Source organism: Macrotis lagotis, chromosome 8, assembly GCF_037893015.1.
Source record: "Macrotis lagotis isolate mMagLag1 chromosome 8, bilby.v1.9.chrom.fasta, whole genome shotgun sequence".
NCBI classification, from domain to species: Eukaryota; Metazoa; Chordata; class Mammalia; order Peramelemorphia; family Peramelidae; genus Macrotis; species Macrotis lagotis.
This window is the reverse complement of record NC_133665.1, coordinates 37,789,391-37,815,938: the sequence shown is the minus strand read 5'-3', so window position 1 is coordinate 37,815,938 and position 26,548 is coordinate 37,789,391. Positions and strand designations below refer to the sequence as shown.

Below are 26,548 nucleotides of genomic sequence, written 5' to 3'. Positions count from 1 at the left end.
ATGTGATTAGATTGTAGAGTATATTGAAGGAAATATAGAGTGAAGACAACTGGAAGATTAGGAAGGACCTAGGTAATGCCTGTCAAATCATAGAGGAGTTTACAATTGATCTTGCAGTAATAAGAAACCCCTGGAGCTCAGGTTAGGGCAGGGAGTGTGGAGACCTACGCTTTAAGAAAAATTACCTCAGCAGCAGATTGGATAATGAATATACATACATACATACATATATATATATATATATATATATATATATATATATATATATATGTATGTATTTGAGAGGGAGAATGGCAAAAGTAAAATGAGGGAAATTGGTGGCATTCTAGCAGCCAGATCCCCTACAAACATCCCCTGTGAGGCTTTATTATGTACCAGTCTATAAAGAATATCACTTGTCCTGAGACCCCAGGATCCTGCAAAGGCCTGATAGAGGCAAACTAATAGGAAAAAAAGTGCAAGCCATGGTGGAGGGGAGGATACTTGGCTAGAAGTCATTGAGTACCAGTTACATTGAGCCTAGAGGGGGAAAAAATACTCTAGGCAAAGAGTAATCTAGGTCGATATGCCAGCACAAGAACACACCATAAAGAGGCAAGGTCCAGCAGGGCACTAGAGCCCAGAGGCAGGAGAAACATCCAAGACAAAGACGGGTTGTCTCAAATCATTTTTAGGAGCCCATTGAGGGAAAAACCCTTAAGTCCTGCAGCAAGGTAGAAGAATCCCAGGCAGAGGATCTAGTAGAGGAAGGTTCTGACGTCCTAGAGTAAGAGAGTGCTTAGGAAAAGCCTCCCAGAATAGTCCCAGAATAAAATCAAGTATTTATTACACAGCTACTATGTACTACAGGCTCTAACCTTAGGGACCATACTCAAAACTAAGCAAACCCTTCTCATGCCATTAAGTTGCAGATATGACCCAACGTAGGTACTCAGACTTTCCCAAACTTGATGCTGAGATGAGCAAAGCAAGGAAAACTTGTAATACCATGAAGAAATATACCTTAGATTGAGGGATACATCAAAGTAGATTGTGACCCCACTGGTAAAGACTCAGAGGAGTTTGTAATTGAACTTGGCGGTAATAAGGAAACCCTGGAGCTCATGGTGGGGCAGGGAGAGTGGGAAACTATGCTTTCAACAAAAATTACCTCAGCAGCAGATTGGATAATGAATATATACATGTATATAAAACATACATACATATGTAGTTTTATATATATATATATGTACATACATATATCTGTATCATCTATCTATCTATCTATCTATCTATCTATCTATCTATCTATCTATATATCATTGAAGTTCCAAATAAGAAAAATTGGTGGTCTTGAACAAAGGGATTATAGGAGTACTTGGGAAAATGTAAACGAGGTACAAAATAGACAGAGGAAAGAATGTTAAGATGAAATCATACCATAGAACAGTGAAAAGCCTCTCCTAAGAATTAAATGCCCTAAAGATTAGTGTAGATTGGACAGAAAGCAATGACTCATTAAGACAATAAACAATATATATATATATATATATATATATATATATATATGTATATTTATGAAAAAGACAGTTTAGTGACTTGTATCAAAAATAGCTGCCCTGGGAAGAGAGAGAAAACTCATGGACAGATAATTTAAAAATCATCAGATAATCTGAAACTCAAAAGCCCTATTACAAAAGTCTGGATACCATATTTCATTTTTAAAGGAAAATTGCCAAGAATATTTAGAACCAAAGAATAAGATTAAAACAGAGGTCACTTCCTGAAACAACAAAATAAAAGCTATGAATATTATGACCAAAATAATTTTCAGTTCAAATAAAAAACTGCAATCTGCCAAAAAAAGGAAAAAAGTTACAAGTACCAAGAACCACAGTAAATCTTATGCAAGATTTAGAAACTACTATTATAAAAGTAGAGGATAATTTGTAATGCAGTGTTCCAAAAGGCAAAAAATAAAGACTTGTAATTGTACTACTAAGCATAATCCTCCATGGGGGAATAATCTTTAATAGAATGGAAGATTTCTAAATATTCTTTATGAAAAAGGTAGACATTTTGTGATGGAAATGCAAGTAACAAGAGAAACACACAAAAATGCAAAAAAATTTACTTATTAGAAGAGAAATTTGAGAATGCATTATTTACATATTAATAGAGGATAAGAAACATGTTTTGCTAGAATCCTAATAATCTTTAAAAGTCATAATTTTTGTTTTAGATTTTTGCAAGGCAAATGGGGTTAAGTGGCTTGCCCAAGGCCACACAGCTAGGTAATTATTAAGTGACTGAGGCTAGATTTGAACTCAGGGACTCCTGACTCCAGGGCCGGTGCTCTATCCACTGTGCCACCTAGCCTCCCCAAAGTCATAAAATTTTTAAAAATGACTGAAGACTAAGGAAAAGAAACATGGGACAAAGGGGACTGTACTGGAGAAGAAAGGAAGAGGAAGAGGAGGGAAATCAATATCACAAAACTTCCATAAGATGAAGAGTATATGATATATGGAAATGTTGGAGAAGAAACAGAAAGGATTAAAAAGAACCATGGTGGGGAAAAGGTAAGAAAGGTAAGAAAAAAGTGGGAACAGAGAGAGAAAACATTTTCTTAGTTATTTTCTTAGTAGATTATTATTTTCTTAGTAGATGTCAAGTTTTAGGCAAACCCCCTGTCTCTTACCATCTTTTTATTTGAAAATTGATGACTGGGGAGTTAGGTGGTGTAATGGATAGAGCACCGGCCCTGGAGGTAGGAGGACCTGAGTTCAAATATGGTCTCTGACACTTCATACTTACTTAGCTGTTATGACCTTGGGCAAGCTACTTAACCACATTGCCTTGCAAAAATCAAAAGGGAAAAAAAAAAGAAAGAAAATTGAGGACTAAGAACAAAGAGGAAAAAAGAAAAGAGTACAGTAAGGAGAAAAATAAACAGTAAGCAATCATGAATGTAAATGGAATGAATTCACCACAAAATAGATGATGATAACAGAATGAATTAGAAAACAGAATCCAATTAAATACTATTTGAAAGAACCTGACTTGAAACAAAGATTCAAATAAAGTCTGGAGAAAAATCTGAATTAAATTCACCTTTTACTGATAATACTGCTGTAAAAAAGCAACACCATTTCCCCAGTCCCTCAAACTTGCAATCTTGGATCATCCTGTGCTTCTCATTATCTCTCATCCCAGCCCTCCCATATTAATTTCTTACTGAGGCCTGTCAATTCCACCTCTGCAACATCTTTCAAATTCATCCTCCTTTCTCCTCTGTACTTGTGACAATTCAAGTACAGACTCCCATTATCTCATGCCTGGACTCCTGTAATTACCTGTAATTCATCCCCCATTCCAGTTACTAAGGTGATTTTCTTAATATATATGTAACTAAAAGCACAATGTCTTAATATTTAAAAGTTCCCTATCTGAACACCCTTCTCCCATGGTTAATCATATCTTGCAGAATCCAATCCCTAAATTACTTTTACCAGTTGCCTTCTTCATCCTTACTCATATGCTACTAAACAGAATGGTAGGAAATCATGAAATCCTGACTGTGATCCATTACAAATATATACATATCTAAATATAGTTTTATACATACACACACACACATACACACACATACAGAGACACACACACACACACACACACGCAAACACATATACATATTCTCTAATCTCAATTGAGCCTTTATTGTGGCTAGTAAACTTTTTTTCCTCCCAATTGATACACTATCCCACTCTTCACAGCAGCTATTCCATTTATCTCTCTTCAGTCCTCCAAGGAATGCCCTTCTCCCACCCTCTCAACTGATGACCTTGCCCCAAGTTTCATTGAAAAAAATTGAAACCATTTAATTACTAGCTTGTTTCTCTTCATTTTACAGTATTCAGACATCTAACCCCCATCCCCCATATTGTCCTTCAATCTTATCTCTGACAAAAAAGAAAGGTGACCTTTCCTTTGCCAAGGTCCCTAACTCTTGCCCTACATTTACCCACTATTCTACAGGACTCTCCTTACCTCTCTTCTATCTTCCATCTCTGTTGACTGACTCCTTTCCTGCTACTTACAAATGTAATCATCTCCATCATTAAAAAAAATAAAGCTCTTTATCTTCTTATCCCTAATATCTTGCTGCCTCCAATTTTCCTTTTATTCTCTTTTAAATCTTCTGCAAAAATAAATAAACAAATAAAATCTTCTGCAATATGGCTTGTATCTGCAACATCCAATTGAGATTTCTGTCTCTTAAGTTATTAATGTTGACTTTTAATTAATAAATTTAAAGGCCTTTTCCCATTTTTCATCCTTCTTAATCATTATACAGCATTTGGCACACTTCTTGTCTTTGTGAAACATTTAAAAAATATTTTTTTTGGCAAGGCAATGGGGTTAAAACACTCACACAGCTAGGTAATTATTGTCTGAGGTCGGATTCGAACTCTGGTCCTCCTGACTCCAGGGCCGGTGCTCTCTATCCACTGTGCCACCTAATTGCCCCCAGTTTTTGTCTTTGATCTCTCTTAGTTTTCCTACCTGTCTGACTTCTCAGTCTTCTTTGCAGGTCATCATCAATTCCAAATTGACGTTTCAAGTAGAAAGAAAATCAGAGGACATGCATATGTTGCAGTTGATGGAAGGATACCCTACAGAGTTTCCAAGAGGTGAAACCTGGACAAGTCATTTAACCCTGCTTGTTGCAGTTTCCTTCATCTGTAAAATGAGCTGGAGAAGGAAGTGACAAAACCACTTTAATATCTTTGCCAAGAAAACCTCAAATGGAATCACAAAGTCAAACACAACTGAAATGATTCTACAACAAAAACAACAAAAGATTTAAACAAAGTGGCTACTGGGCTGGACAAGACATCATTCCATGACATGTTTAATCATCATCTCTTACCTTGAAATGCTGAAATTGGAAATAGACAAGGGAACATTATGAAAATAGAAGATGAAAAAAAATGTAGAGAAAGTCTGCAAAAAAACTCTATAAAATCCTCCAGACCATGTCAGCATCAACAGATTGACAATGATAATATTGTACCAGGGTTCTTAAACAACATTAAAACACTCAGAAAAAAAAATCACAAGCTCACTGGGAATATACTCTTTAGATGTGTAGAAAAATATAGATAAGACCTATACATGATTAGAAGATTTTAGATGGAATACACACTGATGAAGAAATTATCTACACTTAAAGACCTGAAATAGTACCTAGAATAAGAGAAGTTACACTTCTGTTATGTCCTAGAAAGGACATTGACATGCTGAACTTGCTCAGGTAAGCACCAGTTTGTATAATAGAAGGAGTTTTACCTCTGGAGTCAGAGAACTTGGAATTTTATCTCATCTCTACTACATTCATCTCCCATGGCCCTTTATCTGTTAAGAGAGGATTAATAAGGCAGGATGGTATTAAGGGCAGGGTTGAGGTGGAATCAAAGGGCTTATATTCACATCTTGGTTTTGACTTTAGGTGAGTTATATAAATTCTCTGACCCTCATTTTCCTCATATATAAACTGATGGGACTGGATTAGATGAACTCTGATGTCTAGTCCTTTCCAACTCTAGCTCTGTGATCCCAATAGACCCATAATGATAAAGATGGTATTAGTTGGTAACCATGCCACACAAACTGGGTCTAAAGAAAGAAAGGTTTAAACAGTGTGGGAGGTTGTCTAATAGTTAACTGCCTTCAAATATTTGAAGAGCTGTTATTTAGAAGATAGATTTAGTTTGTTTTTCCTTTCTTCAGAAGTGAACCTATGAGCTAGGAGCAATGGACAGAAGTTTCATAGAGGCTGAATTCAGACTAATATAAGTGGTGGGGATTGCAGTGGACTCAAAGTAAAATGGGCTACCTTGGGAAGTAGTGAGGTCTTCACCACTAGAGGTTAAATAACCATTAGTAACATAGGATAAGAATCTTGTTCAGGCAGAGTTGAACTTTTGAGACATTTTTTAACACTGAGATTCTGATTTTATGCTCTGTTCCTCACAGAATTGATATGCATATCATTTGTGAGAAGAAAATCCACTTCTCCTTACCAGAAAGACCTTATGTTGCCTACATCTATGATTGTTGAAAAGTTTTAAAACCAGGTCTAGAAGACATTGTTGATGCATGCATTCAAGTCTTGTTAAATTCACAGAGTGTGGGGAAATGAGGGATATTTTTTGATTACATGGTTGAGAGAAATTCATAGATCCTTTGAACTTGATAAAGCCAATGTCATTCAGAGTAATGACCTTTTTTTCTCATTTTTTCATTGGGCCATGGTATGGTGAGAATTGTAGTAGTAGTGGAGAGTGTTTTTGGCAACACTGAAGAGTTTTGCCAAAGTTTTCTGAATCTACAATTTTCCCTCTGCAGTGGCTTTACATAACTCTTTTATACTTAGAGATTAATTGATCTCTTGTTCTCAACTTCTTGTCTGAACCACATTGATAGCTCTAAGTTACAATCTAAGAGCTTTTACTCTTTTCATGAAATACATCATCCAACGAATTGATGTCAGTCTTCATTAATTTTGCAAATTTGTAATTTATAGTTGAATTTAATTCAAATGGTGCATTCTTATGTGGTTGATTGTAACAGTCCTTTTACTTCACTTTATTACATGTTTATTTTTAATCAAAGTGATAAGCAATTACCAGAATCAGTGTTGTATTTCTTCTTTTTTTTGGGGGGGGGACTCATCTCCAAATTAGTAGTATGGTAGAATGGAATACAGACTAGTTCTGGAATTCAAAACTCTGGAATTCAAATCTTACCTTTATCCTAAATACCTGTGTGTAAGACACTTGTGAAATGAAAGCCTACTTGCTCTGCTCCCTACCAAAACCCTTAATGAGGATATCCTCAATCTGTACAGAGTTTAATTTCATAAGGTATTTGTGTAGATGAGAGAGTAGGCATTTGTCAGTAGTCACTGATGTGCTCTTAGGCATATTTAAATTTTTTTTTTTAATTTAAGGCAGTGGTGTTAAACTGCCTTGCCCAAGGTCACACAGCTAGGCAATTATTAAGTGTCTGAGGTTACATTTGAACTCAGGTCCCCCTGACTCCAGGGCCAGTACTCTATCCACTGCACCACCTAGCTGCCCCACTCTTAGGCATATTTTAAATAATATAGTCAATAAAAAATATTTTAGTATTACATGTGATTAGAGTACTACCCTTGGAGTTGGGAGGATAGGAGTTTGAATCCAGCAGAGACATTTGACACTTATTAGCTGTGTGACTTTGGGCAAGTTGCCTCCCAGTAGTCCTCATCTCTAGTAGCCTCATCTCCAGTAGTCCTGATCCATATCTGGCCCACAGGACCCATATGACTTGGGAGGAGAAAGTGAGGCTGGTGACTTAATACAGAACCTACCCACTCAAATACAATTCATGCGCTTTTCATGGCATCACCTCCTCCTGATATTATGGTTTTCAAGAATGAAGGACAAACATTTTATTTATTTCATATTTAATAATGTAATTTTAACTAATTTAATAAAATATTTGTTTAATAATATAATTAATAATATATAGAACAAAAATAGTGATATACTCATTGATGTTCTTTTAGTTACTCTTTTTTGGTATTAAGGGAGTGTGAGATTTTTGCCATATCCTTGGAATCATTCTCTTCTTCAGATACTCTCTATTAGTCTCTCAACATCCTCACATTTGAGTCACATCAGTTCAATTGAACTGCTTTCCCCATCTCTGTTTTCTATAGTGCCATTTCCCCTTATCTATAAGCACATCTAGGACTGGGATTTTGAGGGCCAAGTGATGGTTCTACTATTTTTGACAGAGAAAGCAATTTATTATAATATTTTTTAGCAATCTTTCATTTTTTGTATGTGTTCTAACCACCCCCCCACTCCCAATTTTCACTGTTTGATGCCTTTGGGGTGACTTTGCTTAGTTGAATGTCTTGGCAAACTTTCTTGAAATCATTTCTCTCTGCTTTATGAAGCAATACTGTTCATAATTACCCATCATCCTCCTCACAAATGAATTTCTATTCTAACTCAGCATTGCCTTTGGCAGACATCTCTCTCCATTTGGCAAGTAAATCATATATTGCTTACTAAGGTACTTTCTAGCCTTTTTTGGAATCCTTATTGTAGTAATTAATTTACATTGGTTCAAGTTCTGCATGAAATTATTATAATTAGTGTCAATGTAATTTATGTTGATCATTTCCCATTTTGATGATTAATTTTATAAGTAGCTTAAGATTGAATTTTCAATTATATCCTGCCTCTTTTTCTTATAATTTTACTTTTTTCGTTTTACTAATTCTTATATCTGACAAGTTGATGGTCTGACTGAACACAGACAGCTGACTCAGGGAAACACCCACTTTGAGAACATTTTTTCCTGTCTGTTAAATATGATTTATTTTGTGCTTGCCATGTCCAGCACTTATTAGTTCCTTTCCTGAAGAAAGTATTTGTGAGGTATGAAGTTTCTGCATAATCTTCAAATCTTTATCTTCTCTCATTATCTCTTCCCAAACTGTGATTTTCCCATACACACACACACACACACACACACACACACACACACACACACACATGCACACGCACACATCCCTATTCTCATCTTTCCCCATCTGTGCATGAAAGTCACTAAACATTATAGTATATGTTGATTTGGTTTGTGTTATCAAGTTCTTTGCTGAATTTCTCTACTTCTTTTATTCTCAGTAATAAACTCTTTTTTCCTGGTTGTCATTTTGCAAATATTTATTTTATATTCTGTAACATGAATTGACCAAATGAGCCATGAATTATTCTTGTTGCCTTTGGGCATATGATAAAATCCACTTAGCAATTCTTTATTTAGTTCTCCTCTGAGTATCTGTGAACTACCCTTTCATTTAGTTCATTTAGCTTCAAATTCTTTTTGGGGGTTTAATTTTCAGTAAGAATGTCAAGAGTGATATAATTTACCTTCTCCCAGAAAAATACTAATAATCGAATTGAAGTTTATTGACAGTCTGAAAACCATGTGAGTCTTATTCCTGATCCTTTTTCTGATAGTGTGCTAATATTTCTATAGTCACAAAAAGGTGCTACATAAGATTTTAAGGATATTTGTTGTGCTGTGTTGTGTTTTATGGCTTGTCATGAACAAAACATTCGATACAATTTGGAATAGATACAATCCTTTTCTGGGATGATATTTAAAGTATTTCCAGCATGGTAGAAAACCTGATGGAGCTCATAACTTGCTAGTAGAGACTTTGAAAAACAAAAACAGTGATGAGGCATCAGAATATGACTTTGTGGAGGATATCAACTAAAATAAGTTTAGTATTTTGTTTTCTCCATGATGCCATGATCCTTGAAATGTTTTCTTCCACATGGTCATTTACTATTGATGTATTTAATTTGCCTTTCTCTTATTTCTTTTCTTTTAAAAAGGATTTTTTTAAACTGTCAAGATATGGAAGTTAATTTAAATATTTTGGTAGTCTGGATAGACAATGCATGAAGTTATGATTTGGTAGATTTTCTTTTTAGTTGATATAGATCAATGAAGCTATGTCTGTCCTTCCTTAAAATACCTGGAAGACCAGTAAAATTTAGAAGAACTAAGGAATACCAAAAAATGTGAATGAAAAGACTCTTCAATCCACATTTTACTGCACTTGACCTGGCACTAAAAGGCAAGTAGCTAAATAGACCTTTGGTTTCATGAATCAAAAAGAACCACTGAGATTTTGTAAAAACCAACAAAAAGCACCCCCACACAATTCTTGGTTTTCTTCAATCAAATATAATATAATGTTAGTATTTACTTGAACCATCCAAACAATAGTTTAATTAGTTTGTGTTTGTTTATTACTAGTATATTTGATTAAAAACAAATAAATTTGATTGATCCTTTTTGTTTTTACATCACATTTCTCTCTAGATATATTCCTTCCTCTTACATTGTCTCCCTCCCCCTCCCCAAATTCCTGAATGAACCTGCCAAACACATACACACACATACACGCACATTCACACACCATAAACAGAAAACACACAGCCACAGACATACACTTTTCTATTTTAACAAAGAAAAACAGTCAAAACCAACTGACAGTGCAAGACCTCAGTACATTCAACATTCTGTTCAGTCTCCCACCTCTGTACTGTTTTTATCATTCTTTGTTCTTCACTCTATATCAGTTTCTCTGAATTCCTTATATTTATTGTCTCTTACAGTGTAATAATATTTCATTATATATATATATATATATAATTTTTTAATCATTTGCCAATCAATGAAAATGTATCTTATTTCTTTTTTTTTTCTTTTAAACCGAAAAAGTACTGGCAAAAATATTTTGAATACCTGCCTTGTAAGTAGTAGGATAGCCAAGGAAAGGGGTGTGAAACACATTAGTGACTTTCATAGTACCATTTCCTGAAGTGGAAAGTTGCTAACAATCTCAGTAACTCAAATCTGGCACGAGGGGAAGGGGAGGAGAGAGCAAGTGCTTTTTTACTGATTCAATTAAATATGTAAAATATAGCTCATAGTATGTTTGATGTTGCTTTAAGCACTACCCTAACCCTAACCCTAACCCCACTGTATTAGTTGTTTCCTCCATTAGCTTCAAGGTTATAATAAATCCCATAGCGAAATGGATGCTCTATTAATGAAAGTCATGTGGGATTTTGGCAACAAAGATATAATGATTTTTAAATTGAAACTCTCATATTAATACTATATCTGATTCTATAAGGAAATGAGGCATAGTTAAGGGGAAAAGTACCTTTAAAACCATATACAACCACCTAGCATGTTAATAATGTTAATAATCATTCTTAATCAGAGAATATTAATCAAAACCAACTTAGTAGTACAATGGGAAAATCACTGAACTAGGAATCAAGAAGACCTGAGTTCAAATCCTATCTCAGACACTGACTAGCTGTTTGACCCTGGATAAATCAGCTAACTTCCTGGTGCCTCAGTTTCCTCATCTGTAAAATGGAGATAATAAGAGCAGGTATCATGAAGATCAAACGAGATCTGTAAAGTGCTGTATAAGCCTTATGTAAATGCTTCCTATTATTATTTTCAATTATTATAATTATTTTAATTGTTTGGAATTTTCCTTGGCTTATATTTATTTATTTTGAACATACTAAATGGTTTACTAGACTGGGCTATAATATGTAGGAGAGAGCACAGCAGCATATCATCCCAGAGCCCCAGTAGTTTATCTGGAGTTGATGTAGGATCAATGGGCAGTGGATGAGATTTAGATGCAGAAGTTTAGGATATTAATAATAATAGCTAACATTTAAGTTTCAATAATTTAAAACCACACTAAGATTTTTGGAATACCCTCTATAGGGCTTTAAGATTTGCAAAGTGCTTTATAAACATTTCATTTGCATCTCATGGCACCCCTGAGAGGTAGCTATTGTTATTATTCTCATTTTAAAGTTGAAGCCACTGATGCAAACAGAAGTTTGCCCAGTGTCCCACAGCTAGTCAAGTGTCAGAATCAGAATTTGAACTCAGGTCTTCCTGAGTTCAGGTAGAAGGTTCTTCACCTTCCATACTATGTAATTGTACTCCATAGTTCATTTGCTCTAACTTTGAGTTTATAACTGACATCTGGCCCTATTTCTGACCCGAATATCACTTAAATGACTCTGTATTGATTTTAAACTTAAGTAAAGGGTTCAGGATAAATTGTAAGGGTTTCTGAATTTGTCAAAGAAGCAAGAGGTAAAAAAAAGGAAGCGCCTCTTCTCCCATCCCTATTCCCACACCTGCCACCTCCTGTACTTTTTTGTGGAACTCATTCATTCATAGTCTTTTATGTGAAGATTTTTGGAGTATTTTTTTCTATTGTCTTGGAAAAACTATCACAGTGGCTCCAGACAACCAGGTGGACTAAGATCCTGTAAATATCTTAAATGATAGCTCTGGGTAAGGAATGGAAAGAAGAACCTATCAATAGATCCACCTACCTCCCACATAACATAACTATATACTATATACCTAGATTTTGTACTGTAGTCTGTTGATCCCTTCTGTTTTCTGTGGACTAAATTCTAAAATAAATATTTTATGGAGAGAAAAACTATGATTTCTTCAGTACTGGGAATTCTCCATTAAGAAATTCCCCGTTCTAATACATGCCAGCAGCTGTTGCATCAGGCAGAGCCTTGTTTGGGAACACAATGAGGGTGTGAATTACCAGGGTTTATCCATCCATTTACTTCTCATAGATCGGGTTCGAAATTGGGGTGTCCTGACTTTGTGGACCACTGTAACCACTAGACAGTCTGTTTGTCTTTCTTCCAGATGCAGTGTACGAAGAAAGTACTGGCCATTTATAATAATGATTGAGGCATCTATCTATGCCAATAGTGATGAAATAGAGCTAATGTTGCTAATAATTGTTAATCATGGAAATATAGTTGGCATGACTGATTTGGTGGCGGAAATATAGAGAAAAAAGGAGGTTATGTAAAAGCTACAGGAGAAAGCAGGAAGCACCCTAGCCAAAGGGGCTTACGATATGGAGCCAACATCAAAATCTTGGCAGCTGACAAGTGCTTTACATGCATTATTTCATGTGATGCCTATAACAATTATACTCATTTGAAAGAGACTTGAAGATCTGTTCAGGTCACACAGGATTTGAATGAATTACTCCCTAACTCTACCCTTTGGTTCAAGAATAGGGAACATAGGAAGGTCTGTGGCTCTGTGAATTGTGATGTCAAATATAGCTTTATTTGATTCATTCAAAGGGGGATGCTGTATCCAGTGAGATAAAATGATTGCTTATTTTATGAAGGGAGTGGCAGCTTTGTAAAAAGTTCAGGGCAAGGTAAGGCATGTATTTTCTTGCATTTTCCTCTCCTCGAACACTTAATATGTTGCATTAAATTTTATCCTGCTAAGTTCTGTACTTTGGTCTTTTATATTTCTTTGTAGCATGGATTCCTTTTAAAAGATTGCAGTCATTTTACTTTAAATTACTATAGCTGAGGCAACATGCCTTGACCAAAATGCAGTGATTTTTCTGGGTTATTCAGACATTTTGGGTTTTTTTTTTTTAAAGTATCATGGTTTCTTCAAGAACAAAGGACAGGGGCAGCTAGGTCATCAATTGAATAGCAGCCTTGGAGTCAGGAGGACCTGAGTTCAAATGTGGTTTCAGATATTTGATTCTTATTAGCTGTATGATCTTGGGTAAATCACAATCCCATTAGCCCCCCCCCAAAAAAAACAAACAAAAAAAGGACAAAGGATAAAGAATAACAATAATCATTAAGGCTTGTGGGTTTAGGTAAATCACAACTGGGCCTAGGCTTTTCCCTTCTGGAAAATGGGAAGAATAACACTACCCAGCTTGACATGGTAAAAAAGAACATTGACTAAGTAGGAGATCTGGATTGTTGTCTATATTCTAAACCAACCCAATAATTACCTACTAAATGAAATCTAATTAATTACCTACTAAATACAAAACACTATTTTGGATACTATTACAAAGACAAAATGAGAGTCACAGTGTTTTGGGGACTAAAATAAAAAAAATAAAAAATAAAAATAAATAGATAAATCTGATTATTTGAGAAAGTACAAAGCATTAGCAACTTAATCATCATGTGATTGAGCAAATTTAGGAGTAATAGAGTAGTTAGGTAGGTATTTTGGTATTGTGGATACAGAATGATACTTGGAGTGAGGATAGCCTAAGTTTAAGTCCTGCCTCTGTTACATACTTGTTTGATCGACCATGAATGAACCTCTTGCTGACCCAGATAGCTGAGTAAGAATGACTATAAATTACAAATTATTACTGATCTGCTTCAGTAGAAGGGACTTCTACAGAGGAAATTCCCTGTACTGAAAAATCGGAGGAAAAAAAAAACCTAAAAGATGAAGTAGCCAATCAATATAATTTTAAGGAACATTGATTCAGGAAAACTATGTAATTAACTATTGTTTTATTCTTCTTGAATTCTTATTATAATATTTTCCTCTATGATAATAGAGTGTTAGAGAGAACTGGCCTTATCTTGGCTCATCACTCATTACTATAAATTGGTTACTGTTACATATGCAATTTAATGATTATTTTTGCCTGGTATATACTTGTTTGAGAATAGTGAGGTTAACCCAACTATCTTTTTTTACAAATATTTTATTTTTTCCAATTACATGTAATTTTTTTAGCATTTGTTTTTTTTTAATTCTGAGGTCTAGATTCTCTCCTTACTTTCCTTTCTTCCCTCATTGAGTAGACAAGAAATTTAATGTAAATTATATAAGGACAGTCATGCAGAATACATTTTCATATTTGTCATGGTATGAAAAAAAAAACACAGACCAAAAAAAAAGTTTTTAAAAAAGTGGTTTGATCTGCATTGGAACTCCATGAGGTTTTTCTTTAGAGGGTGAAAAACATTTTTTTTTTTAAAATTATAAGTCCTTCAGGTAATTATTAAGTGTCTGAGGCCAAATTTGAACTCAGGTACTCCTGATTCCCGGGGCAGTGCTCTATCCACTGTATTAAGTTATTCGCAGTTGATCATTGTACATACAATGTTATCTTTGGCTGCTACAATGCACTCCTAGTTCTGCTCATTTCACTTGGCATCAGTTCCCAATTTTCCCAAAAGTATCCTGTTCATCATTTCTTTTTTTTTAAATTTTTATTATTTTTTGAATTTTACAATTTTCCCCCCTAATCTCCCTCCCCCCCCCCCCCCACAGAAGGCAGTCTGATGGTCTTTACATTGTTTCCATGCTATCTGATCAAAATTGAATGTGTGGAGAGAGAAATATACTTAAGGAAAAAATAAAATAAATATAAGAGATAGCAAAATTACATAATAAGATAACTTGTTTTTAAATTAAAGGTAATAGACTTTGGTCTTTGTTTAAACTGCATAATTCTTTCTCTGGATACAGATGGTATTCTCCATCACAGATACCCAAGAATTGTCCCTGATTGTTGAACTGATGAAATGAGCAAGTCCATTAAGATTATCATCATTTTTTATAACACAATGAATGAGTAAAGCATTTATCAATTAAGTACTTATGTGTAAATCTGGTGCATCTTGAGCTTGAGAATTTTCAGTTGCAGTGAGTTAAGCTGATTATGTGTTAATCAAGATGGTGAGCCCCCAAACCAGGGCCACAGGCTCAGTGCTCTTCATCTACCTAGGTTAAAAATGGAACCAGTCAAAATTCCCATGTCAATTGATAGTGGGATCAGCCCACAAGTACTTCCAGTGTGGTTAAGAGGGAGATCTGGTCTCAAAAAATAAGTTTTTTAAAGGAATTATTATTATTTTTTATTTAGGGCAATGCGGTTAAGTGGCTTGCCCAAGGTCACACAGCTAGGCAATTATTAAATGTCTAAAGCTGGCTTTGAACTTAGGTCCTCCTGACTCCAGGGCTGGGCTCTATACATTATGTCACTTATTTCCCCCTATGTTAAATACAAATTCTGGAAGACAATGATCTGGATGTTCAGAGACTGATCTTCAAGCCCTCAAGATGCTTAAAGTCCAGGAAGAGATAACCATTAATCAGATAGTATTGTAGAAGGATGATTGACTTTGAGGAGCAACTGGTTAACTTGAGAATGTGCAATCTTCATTGTCAGGCCACTAAGGAAGTTAATGATTTTCTCTTATCCTTCTATTTTTGGATAAATATACCTGCATCTCTCTCTGAGTTCAATGTGATTATCTTGGGCAGATGCTCTTCACCTATGGTAGTCTACCACTTTTTCAACTCAATTGCTCTGTTTTCAAACCTTTGTTATTTTTTTTTTTTTTTGAAGTTGAATATTCTCTGGATTTTATCTCTGGTTACTGAAATTCTTGCTTCTGAGAATTTCCTCTGGTTTATGGACTGTGGCACCCTGGATATTTTCAAGTGCCCTCTGGCTTTTATATTTGTTTGGGGTTGCTGGCACTGAAAAATGAGACTTTATTCAGGTACCCCTCCATTTGTGTATTTGTGGTTGTGGGACCATCTAGGGTGTGAGATCTGTGTCTTTTGTTTTAAAGGTCATGCCTTTGGCACCACAATATGTGAGACTTTTTTCTGGTAACCCTCTTTTTTATTTGTGTATGTGTCTGTTCAGGGATCCGTGTTTATTTGTTACTCTTCTTAATACTAGTATCTTTGCTATTAACTAATACTAGAGTTTCACTTGCCAGAAAAGTGGTTTCTAGCCACCTGATATTTCACTACTGTGTTTTTTTTATCTGTAAAATGAGGGGAAAAATTAGAAAAAAATTTCTTAAAATTCACAATGTGGGCACTATGGATCATTAATGCAGAAATTATGATTTTTTGAGGAAGGCAAAGTCCTAGCTTGGGTAAAAATGGTCATTCATTCTGGCTGCTGCTGTTTTTCTTATTCACTTGCATTCATGCTACTGCTGTTTTTCTTATTCACTTGGATTCACTTCTTCCCCTCCACTTTATAAGAACAGCTTTCTCTTAAAGCAGAGTTTGCTTTAAGAAAAATAGATCTCAAAGTAATAGAGAGTTGCTTAGGTTTTGATTGAATATTTTTAAAGAATTATTTTATGCAAAATGTTCAGTGATTTGCAAGGTATATTGTGAAAATTCAAAATTTGGCTGCAAATTTTATATGAAACAAATTCATTTTAAATCTTATTCCTCTCCATATAAGACAGAAAGTAATATGAAAAGGTTTTGCGAATAATTTGTCAAAATTTGACTAAAATCTGACTAGCATCTGAAAGTTTTTAATTCGATTTTTAAGGTAACAATGTGTGTGTGTATGTAAATGTATTAGAGCTATAAATTAAAAATAATTTATGAAATCTTTCTGGGAATGTGGAACATAGATTTGAAATGGTTTGGGATGAACTCATGTTTGGGGTAGATTGAATCCTAGCATCATGAAAGTGAGCACAGTGATGGTCTGGTGAACTCTCAGGTCATAACCAAGCTTTTGGTTTCAGAATAAAGACAGAAACTGAAAAATCCTTTATTAACGGTTTTAAAATTATCTACATGGATATAACTGGCAACATTTGGGAAAAATAAGATCCAAGGGCAACTAATTTCATTTCTAGTCCAATCTAAATGAAAGGAAAACTCTTAAATGTGAATCACTTCTTTTTTTTGTTTGAGTTTTGGATTTAATTGTTTTAAAAAAGACTAATTTAAGATTAATAAGCAATAGCAGATTACCAACTAATTTAGAATGTCATCATTTTTAAGATTTCAGGGCCTAGCTCCTTGCTAGAATTTTTTTAAGAAGTATAAGTAGCTTAGCTTCAGTTAGAAACTACAAAGATAAACTTTCCCTTTAGAAATCAGTTGGTAAATTGGGTTTAAACTAGGAGAAAGAGATAACAATCTGTAGAAATTTTTTCAAAGCCAAATTAGCCTTGAAAGGAAAAATGAAACCTATTAATTGCTAATTGGCCTTATGAAATATATTAAGGCTATATGATCGCTTTTAATTAGATATCCACATATATGGGATGATCTTTTATGTATTACTAAAATATATATATATATATCATATATAAATATATGTTTATATATAAAATATATGTGTAATATATAATATATTCATATAATATACAATATATTCATATTATATATAAAATATATGAATATATATTTATATATAAATGTATAAAATATATGAATATATTTTTAATTTTTAGAAGGAATAATTATGATCTTTGTATTTTGAGTTTCCTAAATATTACAATATTAAGAAATATTGGTAAATGTCACAGCTAGGATTATTAAAAGACAGAATCTCTCATAAACTAAACATTTGTGAATTTAAAATTGTGGTGTTGATCAGAAACACTGTTGTCTGTCCCTAAACCCTTATTGGGTTTTCTCTGACCAGTCTTAATTGACTTGGTCTCAAAGGAATTTAAAACAGTCAAGTTTCCTCAGGGTGGCCAGAGATGCCACTGTGCATTTCTACAGTAGTATAAGTCACTTCATATCTGATTTTTATTATTTCTTTAAATGTAACTATTTCAAAATTCAAACCACCTGATTTGATAATTGTAATTAATTTAATTGCTAATGAATGGGTTAACCATGTGTTGTAACTCTTTAAAGCCTATATTTAAAAGGAATTTGACTTTAGGTTGCCTGGCTATGTGAAAATTTGTGAAATTGTTAATTTGAGTTATTGGGGAATGTATTAGAGGAAACATTTGAACAGGGAAAAACCATATTTCCCCATGAATAAGACACCCTATGGGGGGGGTCTGAAATTTGGAAAAAAAAGTTTTACATAAACTTATTGAATTCAAGTTTTATTCATCTTGAAATTCTAGGACCTTCTGCTCATAGCTTTCAGGCATCTTTTGGGTAAGTCTGGTGTGTGTACACACGCTTAGACCATACTGTTTCATGAACTTGAAGCACCAGTTGTGTCCTCCTTTGAAATCAGTTGACTCCTTTTTCATCAGCAATTCTTCTTGCCTCATGCTGAACTATCTTTGTGGACACAGGAATTCTAATTACCCTTTGGTCTTCAATCTATATATTTTCAATTCCCTCTCTAAAATAGGCCAATTTGCTGACCCGTCTCTCATGGTCTTCTTCGGTAGGGTTTCTTTTTCTTGTATCCATCTTGCATTGTTTTCTCAATTCGAGGAGGACCAAACTTATGTTCAACAGCATTATTTTCATTCACTTTTGCAAACTGTATCACTTTTAACTTGAATTTAACACTGTATGAAAATCTTTTCTGAGCCATTTCTGGGCAGAATATGATAAAATGTAACCTAATATACTGGTAACAAATGCAAAACAATGAGCACAAAGACAAATGCAAAAAATCAGGAAATGCAAGTAAAAAAATCTACAACCACTGTGTAAGATGCTTCCAGTTTTTAGACCCCAAATTTTTTGAAAAAGGGTATGTCTTATACATGGGAAAATATGGTGTGTTTTATAATTAATTGTTGCCTCTGCACTGATCATTTATCTTACATTGCTCAATGCAATAATATTCCCCTACCTCCATCTCATTTTTCAAGTTCTTGAGATGAGCTCCATGAATTTTTAGTAATTATCCTTCCCTGATAAGTACTTCTAGCACAAGACAAGCTCTATCAATAAAACAAAGGATTCCTGGGCTAGCCTGAAAGGACTAAGTCTTTGAACTATTTTCCTTCATCTACATGTCCTTAAAATTCTTCATCTCCGAACCTAGTTATTGGGATTACTTTGAGGGTTTTACAGTTGATTAGAAACTCTAACCCTGTTGCAAGAGTATCTGTTGTAAAATTCTGGCAAAATTCTTACGCAGAATGGGGGAGTAATTGTGTAATTTAAATTGTCAATCTTTGAATATATTTATATGTTTTGCAAATTAAAATGTAAAACATGACAAATCCTGCCCACTTGAGTCAAATGTAATTCAAATCCAAATCCTGTAAGTGTGAGTTCTTATGTAATCAAGGGGAGCAGAATGTTGCACAGAAATCCCATCATTGTGGCTTTCTTGGTTCTTTATTTAGAGAGATTAAAGGGATGCTGAGGATGTTTTACAGATATTTACCATTTATCAAATAGCCTTAGCAACTGGAGGCCAAGTCCACACATAAATCTGTCTGCATAGCCCAAGTTTGCTTCCCAAGGTCCTGGCCAGCTTCTCCTGCAGTCCACTCATTACCCACCATTGCTTACTGCACTCCTCTCAACTCTGCTATACACTCTGCATGCTAGCTGTCCACAAGCAATGTTCCAACTGCTCCTAGCAACTATTTGGTCTGCTTCCCAGCCTGGACAGTTATAGACACCTACAACAAAGCTGACATCATGCCAGATCTAAGATTTACATACATATCATGAACTATAAAGTTAAATAATAGTAAACTGCTTCCATGCCCAAATAAGGACTGAATATTATCTAACCATAAACTCCACATATGGGTCAAGCTGGACCATTGTGATTAAGGGGAATTCAAACTCCAATTTTGGTCAAATGGCTTATCTTACATTATATATAATCTCAGGTGGAAGATATGCAGCAAACTTGTCAGTTCTATATAAATCATCTATGTAGGATTACTTCTAGTGATGTAGCTAAAGATAAGAATATATTGAATAAGTTTTAAAGGTTGGTAAAAATTTTGTGATCATAAGAGTACTTTTATTTATTAAGTATTTTCCCTCTCTGACTTAGATAACTGAGCCACCTTTAAAACTTCAGTCTCTTTGATGATGGGGAGTTGTATGCTTCTTTCTTAACTGATTAACTCACGATTCTGGCCCCAGAGGTATAAAAAAACTTAGACTTTAATTCACAGACCTACAAAGTTGACAGCAAACCACACACAGATTTAATTCATCTAGAGAGATAGCTAGTTACTTGAGGACAAGAATGTCTGAGGGAAAGGGAGAAAAGGAAAGGAAAGCAGTCATAAAAAACAATTGGACTTAGACCCAGAACTGGAGGGGAATGTGGGCTAAACGTTTATGGAGTCTTGTCCTCTTCCTGTGCAGGGAGGAGTCAGGGGAAACGGGGTCAAATAGTGACCTCCTTTCTATGGAGCCAGGTACCCACTTTGGAAGACTGAGAGGCAGGAGGCTGCAGGAGGGGTAGAAAGATAGGCTAAGGGTGCTCTTGGCCAATTTACATTGAACAATGGAGAGAGTTTACATCTGAGAAGGGTTTATGTTGAACAATCTGGGTCAGAAGCTCAAATGGAAGAGGGGATCAGAAACCTTCAGAAAATATCAGGTAGGCACAAATAATATTTCCTTAATATCAAAAAAGCTAGACAGATATTTCTCCTTCAACATCCTTACTTTGAACAAGGGAAAGTGATACTTGGAGACTTTGAAAAAATTCATCTATAAGTTAATTGCTTTTTTAGTTTTTTTTTTTAGGGTTTTTGCAAGGCAATGGGGGTTGAGTGGCTTGCCCAAGGCCACACAACTAGGTAATCATTAAGTGTCTTAGGTCAGATTTGTACACAGGTACTCCTGACTCCAGGGCTGATGCTCTATCCAGTACACCACCTAGCAGTCCCCTAAGTTAATTAATTGTAATAGTAATCTGATATTGAACCAATAGCTGGGTTCAATTTACTTTGATTATTGAAATCAGACTTGTATATTTTCATCGTATTTCTGTTCTGATGTAGATTTTTGACACAACTGAAGTTGTTGATTTCAGTCCTTCTGCTTTCACAAACAACTTGGAATTTCTTTTAATTCAAACTACTGAGCCTTTAATATTTCTGATAGAGTTTTCCTAGGTCTTGTTCACCTGATTTAACTATGTCCCTGCTTACAGCTCTCACAGAAAGTTTCTATTTTTCAAGTTAATAAAAAATAGTTTATTTTTGTGAAATGTTTTGTCATTAGATAAAAACATCTAAATTACTGACTGTACTCTTTTTGATCTGAATTTGTTGCTATTTCCATGACATAGGTAAGAATTATGTTTTGAATTTATCACAAATATAAAATTCAAATTCCTTAAGAATCTCATTGTTTGAGAATGATGCAATATTTTGATCCTTTAGACTATAATATTTAGAGCTAAATTTCCATCTGATTATAGGATATTGCTATTAAAGCCTCATGAGCCTGAAAATTGACTTTTTCTCTAAGTCTGTCTGGGTATTGAAATTTATATTGGACCAATGCCTATGAGGCCAGTAACCTATTGGGGGGGGGGGGTCATGAGTATTTATGGATGACAGGTTCATTGAGAAAGGTTGGGGAAGTGATTTTCTTTTCTTTTCTTTTTTTTTTAATTTGACAGAAAAAAGTATTTATTGGGTTTATCATTTTTTGCCTTTTTGTGAGACAACTGCATTTCTAGTCTGTCTTAATTAGGGTCTGGTGTTTCTAGCCATTAACTCTTTTTTTTTTAAAGATTTTATTTATTTTGAGTTTTACAATTTTTCGCCTGATCTTACTTCACTCCCCCCACTCCCCCCACAGAAGGCAATTTGCCAGTCTTTACATTGTTTCCATGGTATACATTGATCCAAATTGAATGTGATGAGAGAAAAACCACATCCTTAAGGAAGAAACATAAAGTAAAAGAGATAGCAAGATCAGACAATAAAAAAATATCAGTTTCCCCCCCCCCCCCAAATTAAAGGTAATAGTTCTTGGTTTTTGTTCAAACTCCACAGTTCTTTCTCTGGACACAGATGGTATTCTCCATTGCAGACAGCCCCAAATTGTCCCTGATTGTTGCACTGATTGGAATGAGCAAGTCCATCAACGTTGATCATCACCCCCATGTTGCTGTTAGGATGTACAATGTTTTTCTGGTTCTGTTCATCTCACTCAGCATCAGTTCATGCAAATCCCTCCAGTCTGGGGAAGCAATTTTCAACAAGTTCTGAAATTGTACTTTCCTAACCCAGTTTCTCAAAAAATGGCATTTGGTTAGGGCACAGTGGTGGCACAGTGGATAAAGCACCAGCCCTGGAGTCAGGAGTACCTGAGTTCAAATCAGTTAATCAGATACTTAATACTCACTTATCTATTTGGCCTTGGGTAAGTCATATAACCTCTTTGCCTTGCAAAAAAAAAAACCCAAACCCACAACTGGCAATTGGAAATGTCTCACCTGGCACATTTAAAAAAAATTCTGACTCGAGGCATTTGATCAGCCACATAGTCTTACCTGGAACCATCTAAATAAGAAAGGAAAGTTTTCCTTTTCTTTGTCCTTGGTCTTTGGGATAATTCCTGAAATCATGTCAGCTAATCAGTATGAAAAATAATACTATACCTACAACTATATAATTCAATAGCCATTTAGATGTGTATAGCTTTGACAACTATTGTCAGTCACATATTCCTCTGAGAATTAAGATTAGCTTTTCAAAATGCTAAGGAGAGCAAGTATGGTAAAACAGGTCAAGCACAAATAGTCCATGTGAACACCTGGGGTGCTTACTTTAAACTTATGTATGTCACATTTTCTTTGAGCTGTTTCAATACTTCCTTCCTCATAGAGTGCAGCACCCTCACTGCTGAGCACATACCATGCTGAGTGAACTTGTGTCAGTATCTTCCTTGCTGTACAACTGATTCTAAAGTTCTTAAGAGAGATCTTCAGGGTACTACAGATCACTTCTTCTGACCCGCTTTGAACTCTTACCCTGTGTGAGTTCTCTATAAAATAGTCTTTTTTGGCACTCTAAAAATATGCCTAGTCTATGATAGTTGTACTCTCTGTAGTAATGTTGGAATGCTTAGGTAGTTTGGCTTGAGAAAGGACCTCAGTGTCTAGTATCCTCTCCTGTCAGGTGATCTTCAGAATCTTCCTAAGGCAATTTAAGTGGAAGTGATCCAGTTTCCTGATATGGTGTTGGTTGACTGTGCAGGTTTCACAGGCATATAGCAATGAAGGCAGCATAATGTCTCTGTAGACCTTTAGTTTGGTAGTTAATCTAATACCACTTCTCTCCCACATTTTCTTTCAGAATCTCCCAAATACCTAGCTCTGGCAATGACTGTGTCAACCTCATTGTCTAATGTGTACCTCTCTGGGAAAGACACTGCCAAGGTAAGTAAACTTGTCCACAATACATAAAAGTTCTCCATTTGCTATAATTTATGGTTCTACATATGGATGGTGTGGTGCTGGCTGATGGAGCACCTGTGTTTTCTTGTTGTTAATTGTTAGTCCAACATGAGCACAAGCAGTAGAGAATTGATCTAGACTTGTTTCATTTCAGTTTCAGATGCTGCATTGAATGCACACTCATCTGCAAACAGAAGATCATGCACCAAGACTCCCTCTGGATCTTGGTTTTGGCTTATGAAGAATTTGCCATCAGTGTACTGTAGTATCTGACCTTGAGGCCATGTTCATCCCCATTGAAGGCATTTGATAATGTGACTGAAAACATCATGCTAAAATGGATGGGAGCAAGGACACATCATTGTTTTACTCCACTGATGACTGAGAAATCTTGAGAGCATTGTCCACTATCCAGAACCTGGGCAAGCATGCTGTCATGAAACTGATATACAGTATTGATGAACTTTGGCAGGCTACCAAATTTTGACATCATTTTCCATAAACCCTCATGACTGACAGTATCAAAGGCCTTGGTCAGACTACATACATTGTATACGGACCTCCGTTCTGTTCCTGGCATTTTTTCCTAGAGTTGTTGGTTAGGAAATACTATATCGACTATTCCTCTACCCTTTCTGAATCCACACTGACTAACAGGGAGGTGAGCATCTTCCAGGTAAAGGATTAGTCTACTGAGAAGTACTCTGGCAAGAATCTTACTAGCAATGACTAAAAGAGAAATACCCCTGTGTTTGTCACAGGACAATCTATTCACTTTATCTTTTTAGACATGGACTGTGGAAATATCCTTGCATTCTTGGGGGATAACCTCTTCATGTCATATAACCTAGAAAATTTCAGTCATCATTTGGATGAGCAATGGACCCCCCACCTTATCTCAGCTGGAATAGAATCAGCAGCAGCCGCTTTGCCACTTGAATGGGGCCTAATGGCACTCAAAACTTCTTCATTCCAAACTTCAACTAGGGACTGATTGACTTCAGCTTTAGGTAAGCAGTAAGTGGCTTCTGCATTGATTAATGATAGTCTGTTAATAAAACTATGGAAGTGTTCAGCCCATCTCTCTAGGATCATGTCCCTATCATTGATCAATGTGGATCCATCATCACTGAGCAGTTGATATATACCATAGCCTTCTGGGTATTATAAAAGCACTTTGGTTTGTTACTTTCTGCATAAACCTGAATTTCATCTGCTTCCTTTCTGAGCCAAGAATCCTACATCTCTCTAAGCTTTGCATGTACTTTATTTTTGGTGGAATTAAATGCTGACTTCTTAGAAATGGGTGAACTATCTTGCTGGTAAATCCAGTGGAGTTCTCATTTTTCATTTAGCAGCTTTTGTATTTTCATGAAACCAATCTTGATGTTTGTGAATGTTTTGACTACATGAACAAATGCAGATCTCTGAAAGCTGCCATTCTTTTTCTGCTCCATTGTTGCCAACTGTGTTTTGCCTTAGTTTTCCCTCCAAGTTAGCAACAAACTGTTCCTGTTCAGAGAGACAGTCTAATCTCTTGGCATTAATTCTTCTAGTATTCATTTTATCTTGGAACTGCTGCTTGGTTGAATGTAAATCTTTAATTAGGAAAGATAAATCTGTGATCAATCCAGCACTCTGCACCACACGTTGATTTGTCACTCTCACATCCTGTATCTTTTTACAATCACATAATCTATTAGATACCGATATTTACTTTGAAAGTGCATCCAGGAAGTTTTATTGCATTTAGATGTTTATGATGAGATGTGCAAGTCTTCAGTAGTAGGTGACCAATGCTGTTGCTGTTTCCAACTCCATCCTTCCCAAGGACTCCCTGCTGTGTCTGGTAATCTGAGCCTACTCTACCATTAAAGTCATCAGACTTCTGTTAATCTTCTTTTTTGGTGTATTGATGATAAGATTCTCCAACTCTTCATAAACTTTTTGTTTGACTTCATCATGGTTCATCATTAGGATATTATTCTATATTATAAATATCTCAAGTTCTTTTTTAAGGAAAGGAAAGGAATGTTAGTCAACTAAATACATCCAAAGAAGAATCTCCTATGGTCTAATTTTTTTTTATTAATTTTTTAAAGAGCAATTAATTTCTAAGATTTTTTGATTCTTTTAAACATAATTTATAAACTACCTACTAGATATAGACTATTACTCAATGTATATGTCCCTTATTTGATGGAAGTTAATTTTGTAAATGCAATAACATCTTCCAAATGGGGGAAAAATAAAATAATACCTTTAAAACTTGCATGAAACTGGTTTGGTTTGTAAATTTTCTATTTGTAAAATCTCTGTGTATGACAATTGCCAAATCAAAGAAGTTCCAAAATCACAGGTTTTGATCTGATAAAATTTATTTGATAAAATTTATTTTGATCTGATAAAAATTATGTTTTAATCAGAAAGGAAGATACCTACAAGTAATCTGTTCTTGAAAACATCTGATCATTGACAGAATCCTGGCTGAATAAAGAAGAAATGAACCAGAAATTTATATTATTGTTTACCTTCTTTTGTTTCTTATTTGTATGGGTTGTTTAATCAAAGAGGATTTCCCTTTTTGATTTCTGTAACTTGCCCCCCTTGACTTTGTAAATGCATTGTCCATACTTATGCCCCCCACCCACAGACTTGCCAAGAGATGCTCTTTCCAATATGCCCCTCATTCTTTTCAACATCCATTTAGTTGATCTATAACTGATGTAATGTCATCTTTGATCAAAATGGGAGAACTCTCAAAGAATGGTAGTAGTAGTAATAACGGTAACAATATTTTTCACAGCTATATTCCTGATAAAGAGGTTGATTTCTTTAGAACAGTTGTCAGCTTTCACTTTTAAGTCTTAAAGTCACCTTAAGAAGTCATCAAGTATCTCTCCCTATGTTAACTACAAACTCAAGAAGACAGTGATCAGGATATTAGAAGTCCTG

At 35.0% G+C, this 26,548-nt stretch overlaps 1 long non-coding RNA gene across 1 annotated transcript; it reads left to right on the top strand.

Moving 5' to 3' along the window:
- The first annotated feature begins 4,413 nt into the window (after window positions 1-4,413).
- On the top strand, window positions 4,414-25,847 carry LOC141495405 (uncharacterized). Its single transcript, XR_012470762.1, has 3 exons — window positions 4,414-5,296; window positions 23,493-23,575; window positions 23,748-25,847. It is a non-coding gene; the product is annotated as an uncharacterized LOC141495405 (long non-coding RNA).
- The last annotated feature ends 701 nt before the right edge of the window (window positions 25,848-26,548 follow it).